A 10347-nucleotide genomic window follows, 5' to 3' on the forward strand; every position below is an offset into this window, starting at 1 on the left:
TTTTTTTTTTATAGCAAAGTTCTTTCAAACAATAATTCTAAATTCTTTTATCACATATTACAAAAATGATTACGTGTTTCTATTTTGGGTATTACTTGGACAACGATTTTTCTCTTTTATTTGAACATTTTTTTATTCTTCCTTCCTTTTTCTCATTGAAGTTAAAACAAAAATTTTTCCTTTCTCCTTTATAGACTTTCTAATGTCGTCGACTTGCTCGTAATGTACGTCACGTAAGCCATACCCTTCTTGCAGCGAATAAAACTTAATCCAGAGGGGTGCAAGTATATGGGTTATAAATGGGAATGAAGGACAAAACGATCCTGTCCAAAGCTACCACAGAATCCTCGTGGATGTAGTCGTTATCTAATTTTACGATCACTCTCGTGACATTCTATTGCTGTAGATTTAGTATTTATAGAAGTTTCAAGCAAAACTATGTTTTTCCTGGATTAGAAATAAAACGGGTTATTCACTCGGTCATGAGTTTCTCGTTGATGCTTTTAGATTTATTATAATTTGATTTTTTGACAACCGTGCGAATGTCATCGCAAAGTAATATAGAATGTGACATTTAAATGGAAAGGTCCGTTGATTTATTAATCAAATTTGTCCGAAAAATCGATAGTTTTCTAACGGAATATTAAATTTTTTTTTCAATACACAGATGCTAATTTCATTCAATATACTATTTATTGTTAGTTATTAATTATTAGTTATTAATTTCATTCAATATACTATTTATCTCTCACGAGTCTACGTGAAATGCTAATTCTTAAACCTTCGTGCATCTTCTTAAGGGAAAAAGCGTCGTAATTGGGGCAGAGCATTGCCTGAGAAAAACGACCTTCGTGCGTGCATTTGGATCGATCTCAACGAATGTTTCTTTTAAGGTATATATGCTTAGGATGGTCATTAAATATACGACCTTGTTTTGTTTTCGCTTTACTTCGTTATTTTTTTGCATAATAAGAAATGGAAAATATCCCCGAAATATTTCGTTCGATGAAATTTTCTATCAGGAAATAAGACTTTTTTTTCACTTTTTTGTTTTTCACTTTCTTCGGCATATTGGTTTTCATGATTCGATCGCAACAGGTTCTATCACATACACATATATACATATATATTGGAATATGCTTTTCACTTAGCTTGTATTAAGCTAAAGAAGCTCTTCGATAAATATAGTCATGATGCTTTTTTATTTTATGCGATATCGCATAAATCGTTGAATTTTTCATTCGTTTCAAGTTAAAAAGAAAGATTAACGAGAAAAAAGGCAAGTTCTATGGTACGATAAAATTCGAAAAATTGACTCGTTGCTTTTATATCGATTTTTTTAGATCATAAATTTGACCATCATGTATTGGAAAATATCCGCTTGCAAAAATTCGATGAATGTCACTGTTCATCGTGAGAGAGAAAGACTGTGATTTTTTCTGGTTTTAAAGCATCTATTGCTCATCCTCCTATTACAATATCAAATATGGAAATCAAAATTTCTTTGTCGTTAGGTGAAAAATCGTTTTTCCCGATTTGACTTGAAGTTGAATAATCGATCGCGTATGCTTTCATAGTTTTGGTGGTCGTGTCGTCGTCGTCGTCGTCGTCGTTGTCGAATAAAATGGATTCGATTTACTATAGAAAACGATTCACTGCGATTCCCGATAATAGTTTTCAGTGAGCATACGATTTCGCATTGATGCATCTACAAGTTGAATCGTTTTCTGGTAGCATCGCGTTCGTTCCTTTTAGGCAAATATCGAGACAAAGTAATTTTATATTTCTTGAACATGAAATCTATATGATCGATCTCGCTAAATATCTTGATTTCAATACATACGTTTAATATATTTTTTATTTCCGATAAAACGACGTCGCATTTTGAAAAATACCTTCAAAATAAAATGTACGGTGGTTGACTTCGTACATTAGCAAAATGAATTCAGTGAATCGTTAATAGCAATCTTTTCTCTTTAAATAGGAGTTACTTTTTATGTTCTCTAAAAAAAAAAAAAAAAAAAAAAAAAAAAATAAAAAACGATGTATTAGTCAGTAACTTTATTGCGATAAAAAAGGAAGCAGGAAAAAGAAGTTTGAGGAATATACTCTCATTGTATACCTATGTATCAAAGGAAACTTTTACATCGAGTTAAATCTCTCACGGGTCATCTAAAAATACGTGTAATCGCGAATTGATTTATTATTATTTCTTAAAACCTGGCGTGTTTAAGAAACATCACGCTATAGGTAAAACAAGAAAAGGGCATAACTGATTAAGAAATATACTTATATGATATACATCCTTATATTTCACTTATCTACTTTCTCCCTCTCTTTCTCTCATTTTCTCTCTCTTTTACGAGTTAACGTTGTTAGAATTAAGAAAGGCATGTGGGTTTTATGTTACCAGTGGGTTCAACGATGCACGCCATGAATTCCTAGGAGGTTAATACTAAAGTTTAAGTTGAGTAGACGAGAACGTTAGGTTCGAGGAAAATTTTCGAGAATTCACCACACTGACAGAACTTCAGCGCGAACAGCTGCATGTAAATTCGTAAAGCGGTAAATCGAATCTACGTTTTCTTCGTCGAAACTCTTGCCATACCGTCTGAATGTTATGTCTTCAACGAGTCTTTTATTTCATACTATCTTTATAAATTTTATTTAACTCCTTGAAAAAGTTACTCCATCGTTCACACTTGATTTACTTTATGCTCTCGTATATTATCTTTACGTTATATTATACTTTTCGTAGGATCTTCTGCAATTTTAAAAACATTTTTATTTCAATCTCGATATTTAAGTATTCTTCGTTCATAAGTTTGCGTTCCTTTCAATGAAATTTTATATTCTTTTGAAAGAAAGGATTTTTTTCCGAAAAGTTTTATTTTCTTTCTTTCTTCTTTTTTTTTTTTGTCGAAACGCAGCTTTTAATCGTGTGTCTACGACATGTCCTTTTTTCTATCGAAGCAATCCACAGATACTCCGCATACGATCTTGCCACAAGGGATGTACATCTAGAAGTGGAGAGGTATATGGAGATGTTATATGGAGCAGATAGTCCACGTTCGTGGTTATATCTGATGTTCACAAAGAAGCTAGTGAAATGCACAACGTGACCGAGCTCATTCGTCTTTGTATATCGAAGTATGTCTTCGTTTTCCTCTACTCTCTCTCTCTCTCTCTCTCTCCCTCTCCTTCGAGGGATGTGCTTAATTGACTGAAGAGAAACAAAGACATTTCTTAAGCGCTTAAACGAATACTACGGGCAATCGGTGAGGGTATTCGACCTCGAATTAAGTTAATCCTTCATCTCGATATGTGTCGTCACAGTTCGGATAATTCATTTTAATTAAAACAATACATAATACGAAGAAAATCGTTTCATCGATTTTTCGTTTCTTTTTCATTAATAGATGTATATTTACATATACATCAATCTACTCGAAACAGATGTTAACATTTTTCTATTTTCGAAACAGGAGAAGAAAAAACATCTCGTTTTTATTCAGAAATATGGATATACTTTTGCAGTATATTCCATCGACGATATTTTTTTCTTTTTTCTTTTTTCTTCTTTTTTTTTTTTACTTTCGTTTCAATCGACGAGATGGGTAGGTACTATCGTGAAATGAAAAGAGTATTTTTCGGTAATTAACACAACAAATATATTTTTACGAACGGAAGATTTCTTTTATTCTTTCAATCGTTATTTTAATTAAATATTATTAAATAATCAATTTATTGAAATTCTATTGAATCTTGCAGAGAATTCATTGAAAAATGAGTAGATATGCATTCACTCGATGAACCTTTAAAGAGATATATATATATGATAATTAACAAAGGATGCAGTATAAATCTTATATAGATATATGCACGCATTTAAATGTAAGCATTTGCATATTTTGAAAGAGGAAATGTACACGTACCGTTTCTATCGAAAGCCGTCCCATTTCTCATTGATTCTTTTACATTTATGAAGACTTAGCTCTTTGATATATCTGAATATATCATTAGAAAATAATGAAATAATAGCTCCCTCTTCTAAAATAGGAAGATCCGTTAATTTATTTATAATAAAATTTGTTCATAGAATCAAAAGTTTTTTTAATAGAGTCTGTTTCGTTTTCAAGACAAAGACGACATTTTTATTTCATGTTTCACTTATTGTTAGGCGTCTCATGAAACTACGGAAAATGTTAATTTTTAGACCTTTGTGTACTTTCGTAACATTATCGACATAAAATTAAAAAGATATGGAGGACGATAATTAAAAATGAATCCGCTAATTATACGGTGATATATAAATGACTAATAATCCTCAGTTTACCTTGACCCTATTTTTTATTTTAACGTATCCGTTAAAGATTACATTGATAACATGATTTTTCATGCGTTATAGTATGAACAAAAAAAAAAAAATACTACGTCAATATTGAATATCGTGCAATAATTCGGACAATACACGTATCTAACAATTACGATGAAAAATTATTTCGAAAGAATAAATCGTATTATTTATTTGATCAACATCAAATACAAAAGCTTCGAATGTGTCCCAGTGGAGAGTCAAATATTTGTATAAATTTATTTGGAAAATCAACGAAATCGATTAATTTTCACGATTGTCAAAGTCAAAAAAAATTGGAAGATCTCACATCGAAAAAACAAATTTATGAGCGATTTGTGTGCATCGAACTTTTTCTATAGTTTACTTCATTTTATCAGACTCGTTCCGTCGGCTATTTGGTCGACGAAATTGTGTCGTAAAAGAAACGACAAGTACGATAAGTTTCAATTCAAGAGTGTGTGCATTCAGTTCGAGATGTCGACCTGTTGTGTATTTGTTACTTTACACACACATGTGTATCACTCAACTCATAGCAACGTTAGAAAGAGTGAACTAATAACACAGAGTCGTTTCTATCGCTGGAAATAAACCAGGGTACAAGTACGTTGCTACTCATGGAATTTTATTACTCGGTTTCGCTAGTATATAATGATGAAAACTTTTTAATAAATACTTTCTGCATTCCATTAAATACGGCACTTTTATAAATATTGAATATTGTTATCTTTAAAAAGTCATAAATGATCTGTTCTAAAGTAATGATGATAACTTTTCTTTAAAAAAAAATGTAAAACATGAAACAAAAATGTAAAATGGACCAAAAAAAGAAATCTGATAGAATATTTAACAATTTTGTTAACGAATTTTATACCGCATTAATATTTTATCATATTCATTGTATTTAGTTACGTGCATATATCAAATTTTCTATTATAATATTCTATTACAGGCATAATGAAAAATGTGAAAAAATAAAATAATAAATATATGAAATTTATTTTTCGTTTCTTTTTGTTTGCGACGTATGTATACGCTCGATTTTTCGTGTACGACTCTTGAAAAAAACGATCTTGACGTGGGTGTCGAAAATGCGTCATATTTTCCTAACGTTACCTTGGAAGAATTTAATCCACGGTGGGATCGTGCATTGATATTTGACGTGTATTCATGCAGGTAAGAGCAGGTTTTTGCCAAACGTGAGATTGCACCAGGTGGCACACACGCGATACGCGCATCGCCTTGAACTCCAAAATTTCTATCGTTTGACAAGATCTATTAGTTGCAATTTCAATGTGCGTCAAAGCTACGACCGGAAATGATTTCGATTGTTATCAACATGAATTCTAATTTTGTGAATGTCTTATTCTATTTATTAGAAGTTTGATTCTCATTTAAATTGCTTTGTATGCGAATAGCAGACCAATAACGTTGGCAACACGAACTTCGAGCTAAAATTACTTGCTTATAATTACGGTAAGTGGAATGGTACTATGATTATACTGTAACGTGACGATGGATCGAAAGAAATAATGTATTTGCATATATCCAGTAACATTCAATAATGATGGGCTTCCGTTGCACGACAACGAGCGAGGAAAGTGGTTAGTGTTTCTTTCTTATATTTCTTTTTCGTTCATTAAATCATATGAGTAACTTTTTTTTCAAAGGAAAAATTACGTTGGTTCGTTATAAAATAATGATCCATCATGTCTGTTCTTTTCCAGATAATAAAAAATGAAAGAAATATCTCTAATTTGTCTTTTTTTTTTCTTTTTTAGTAAGATCATAGATCTTGTAATTCATCTTCTGTAATTTATCACCTTATTCTCGAATTCTTTGGGTTCTTCGAGTAACGTGAATATTTTATATGCTTGCCTACGAATGATATATCATAAAGAATTATCGGCTAGTTAGTGACGACTTCTTCGCAATTCTCAAAAGCCTTGAAAAGATTCGTACATCATGGCGAATCTGGCTGGCGAGCCTAGATCTTACTATCTCAGAAATCACATAGAATTTTAAACGACTTAAAGTCGTCGAGAATTATATAGCACGTCACGCGATTCTCGTATATTTCTCTTTCGCAAGTCACTATCGATGAACATTGTTTGATAATGTCAAAATCTGAGTACGCTCGTTAAAACTTTCGATCGGTTTCTCCTATCCTAATCTTCAGATCCAATCGATTTCTAATACCATTTACAAAGAAGGATTCAAGAAATGCGATTGGATCGATAGTCCTCCGTAAATTTGTCAGAAACATGAGCATTATCATCTACATTCACGATAATAAGCTCTCTAGGGACTTTCAATCATTGTACCAAGTAAGGTTTATTACCTTATCAAAAAGGATGAATCGAATAATGGGAATTCATTGAGCGTTTGAAGAAACGAAAATTCACGTTTTTATTTGTGTATGTGTGTGTCTATACGTGAAACGGATTGCATAACTTTTGACGATTTTTGTATCTTTTCACAAAAATGAACTAAAAGGTTCACATCTAAGAAGAAAAAAAAAGAGCAGTTTTTACTTTATATCTTACAATTTTCTAATGTAATCTTTCTTCCTTGAAAAAAAAAAAAAAAAGAAAATAATAGAACAGACATTCGAGCATACACATTATGTGACTCGAAAGGGCCAAAGCTTAAGAATGCTTCGAAAAGGACAGGATAAAGACAAAAGGTGAGAGAGGAAGAGAAAGAGAAAAGTCGTTAGGAGACGTTGTTTTACTCTTTATCGCGATTTTCTATTGTTCTTTTGCAAAATTGAGAACTGCATAAACTCTTTCGAGTATATAAGCTAGCTAGAAACAAAGAAAGAAAGAGAGAGAGAGAGAGAGAGAGAGAGAGAGAGAGAGAGAGAGAGAGAGAGAGAGAGAATGAGAGATATGGGACACAAAGATATTGCTTGTTTACTAAGCTCTTTCTACGTTATTCGTGTAACACATTAGTTCGTTCTTATTTCTCAACCATTGCAGCGGATAAAATGGATAAATTTAAATGCACATACCACTTGACTTTGTTTCAAGGAAGACACAGTCAATCTTCTTTCCTTTTTACCCAGCCCTTCGAAAAGTAACATCGAGCTCAAATAAATAATGCAATGTTCCATTTACGCTGAGACATACGTGTATATACATTTTTAAGTTTTCATCGTGGGGAAGAATGGTTTGTCATGTTAAAAGGAAAAGTATAGATATACTGACTTACAAAAATGATCGTATATGCTTGAGAATATGTTAAAGTATGTTGATCGATCATATATAAGAATAATAAAAAATAAATAAAATATTTAGAAAGTTTTTGTTAGCACTTCTTTTTAATTTTTTATTTCAACAATCTTTTAAGCCATATAACAATTTGATCTTTCTTCGACTATTTATCATTTCAGGATATTCTTTATTCGTTCGAGAGAAATTTAAATAATGCCAAAAAGCATATTTGTGAACATTTTTATAAACGTTATCTCATTGTCGTTTTCTCGTATATTATTTCGAATATATATATACATCTGTTTTCACTTTGGCAAAAATATTCTATTCTTGATAACATTCGATCCACATTGCTATCATTGTCAAGTACTTTTATGAGAGTAAAAAGATCAATCGAGTAATGCATTTCTGCTATACTTCACTTCGAGATATTTACTATGAATTTTTTAAAAGTCAGTTCTTCGACGAACGCCGAACATTCATCATTCTTTAATACCAATACGTATGATTTTTTTATGTTTCCTCATTTGAAAATATTTCGGGTTCGCAAATTATTCAAGGAAACAATCATAGACGTTAAGAGATAAGATAGGAATAAATATATCTATTAGTTATATAAAAGAAAAGTTTTCAATATAACATTTATTTGTATTTAATTGATATTCACCATGTTGTTTCCTTTTGGTGTTAATTCTTGTAGAGGCATTTCCAAAGACTTCTAGTGTTTATAAAAATTTCTAAAAAACTCGATCATGTTTACCGCCTACCTTTTTTCTATACTTTTTTAAAGTTTGACGGTACACTTCATCTCAAGATATGAAGAGTCTAGAAAATGTAGAAAAATATAGTTGAAAACCAATGAAAGTTTTGCGAGAAATTTCTCTGAAATATTTTTCGAGCATTTTCAAAGAAATGCTAAATTTACTTTAACGAGAAGGAGGAATTCGTCATAACCGCTTGAAACATCGTATTTATATTTTATTAGAAAGTACTTATATACTCATCGATTATCTTGTATATACTCTATGTTTTTGTCGGTATGTATAGAAAAAGAAAAAATAAAAAAGAAATAAAAAAAATTGGAGAAGAAGAAGTAAAATAAAGAAAAAAAAGAAAAAATGTTAAATAAGAAAAATGGAAAAGAAAGTTCCAACTTGTTTTAAATTTTAAAAGAAAAGATCATATACCTAACAAGTGCCGTTATAACTTTAGTTTCTTTAAAGAAAAAAAAAAAAAAAAAAAAAAAGCAAATCGACTTCATTTTCAGTTCGGATATTATATTGTACAGATATATATATATATATATATATATATATATATATATATATATATAAGGGTAGTTATAACTGTGTTCGTTGCATTTTTCACGAGCGATGATAGTGTATCGATCTTACATGATAGTGGATGCCATTTGCAGCTGCTACCGAACTTCTTTCTAGTAAACTAGTTTATCCTACTTTCGACGTAGCATACCACTTCTTTCGATCAAGTCTTTTTGCGTTCTTGCAAAACGTTCTTCTTATTCAAGTGAGTTTCATTTATTGTCGGTCATACTTACGAACACTACAGCCTTTTACAATGAATATATCGTATCGATCGATAGATAAAACTTGGCTTTTTCCATATGATGTTCTTTAAGCGACAAACGATATTAATTATGCAGCTTGGAAAAAGAAAAGGAGAGAGGGGGAGGGAGGGAGGGAGGGAGTGTGTGTGACAGAGAGAGAGAGAGAGAGAGAGAGAGAGAGAGAGAGAGAGAGAGAGAGAGAGACAGAGAGAGAGAAAGAGCGAAAGAGAGCGAGAGGGATCAATTTTTCATTTCAAAAGGAGTACATAGATAATAAATAAGATAATTAATATTTCTTTATCTCTTATTATAATTATACAGATTTACTTTATTTTAACTACTAATGATCAATTAAATAAACTTTGTGGATCTTCATTGGATCGACTATCTGATTGCAAATTACATTGACATGGCAAAAACGATTCTAACAACGTGTTAATTAAACTTTGCAGTAATTAATTTGATAACGAATAATAAGACGGGACTTCAAAAGTTATTAGTCGAAACACCCAATCGATATTCACTTACGCTTTACAACTCGTTATCCTCAAAATAATTGATTATTATAGACTTTAAATATCATTGATTCGCATAACTTTTAGTAAGTATGATTCATAGAAAGTATGAAAAAAAAAATGATTATATACGAAACGTTTATATCTTGTAAAGTTCGAAAAATATCTGTTTTCGGTATATTCGTGGATGTTTATTCTAGCTCGATCATACGCCTCCAAAAATTCCTATACCAAGAATATCACGTGAGGTAATCGCTATGCACAGAACGGCTTTCAAGATGTTTTTCGATCGTGTTTAAATTGAAAGCGTTATGTAGAGATATATTCAAAATAATAAAACATATAAAAAAAAGGAAAGAACAAAATTTATGCATGTACTTAAAAAAGACATCTTGATAAAACCACTAAGTAATTTATATAAAAGCTTACGTGAAAAATTTTTAGTTAAATTTCTTTCTCCTTTGTTTTTTTTTTCTTTTTAGAATTTGTCCTTCGAACTTGAATGAATCTCATCATCAAGAGCGAGCAGGTTATTCGAGAAACACAAATGAACGAAATTTCACGCGTTCCCGAGAATTAACGCAGGAAAACGATCGATTAAATTCTATGGCACATCGACAACACGATGATGAGTTACCGCAGAAACGCTCTCTCTCTCTCTCTCTCTCTCTCTCTCTCTCTCTCTCTCTCTCTCTC

General features: G+C 31.2%; 1 protein-coding gene across 1 annotated transcript in view; it reads left to right on the forward strand.

The window, feature by feature from the left end:
* LOC122628053 (CB1 cannabinoid receptor-interacting protein 1-like) overlaps nucleotides 1–10347 on the forward strand; it is a 14224-nt gene that overhangs the window by 669 nt on the left and 3208 nt on the right. The gene's annotated exons all lie outside the window — the stretch shown is intronic.

This window comes from Vespula pensylvanica, chromosome 3 (genome assembly GCF_014466175.1).
Source record: "Vespula pensylvanica isolate Volc-1 chromosome 3, ASM1446617v1, whole genome shotgun sequence".
Classification (NCBI taxonomy): Eukaryota; Metazoa; Arthropoda; class Insecta; order Hymenoptera; family Vespidae; genus Vespula; species Vespula pensylvanica.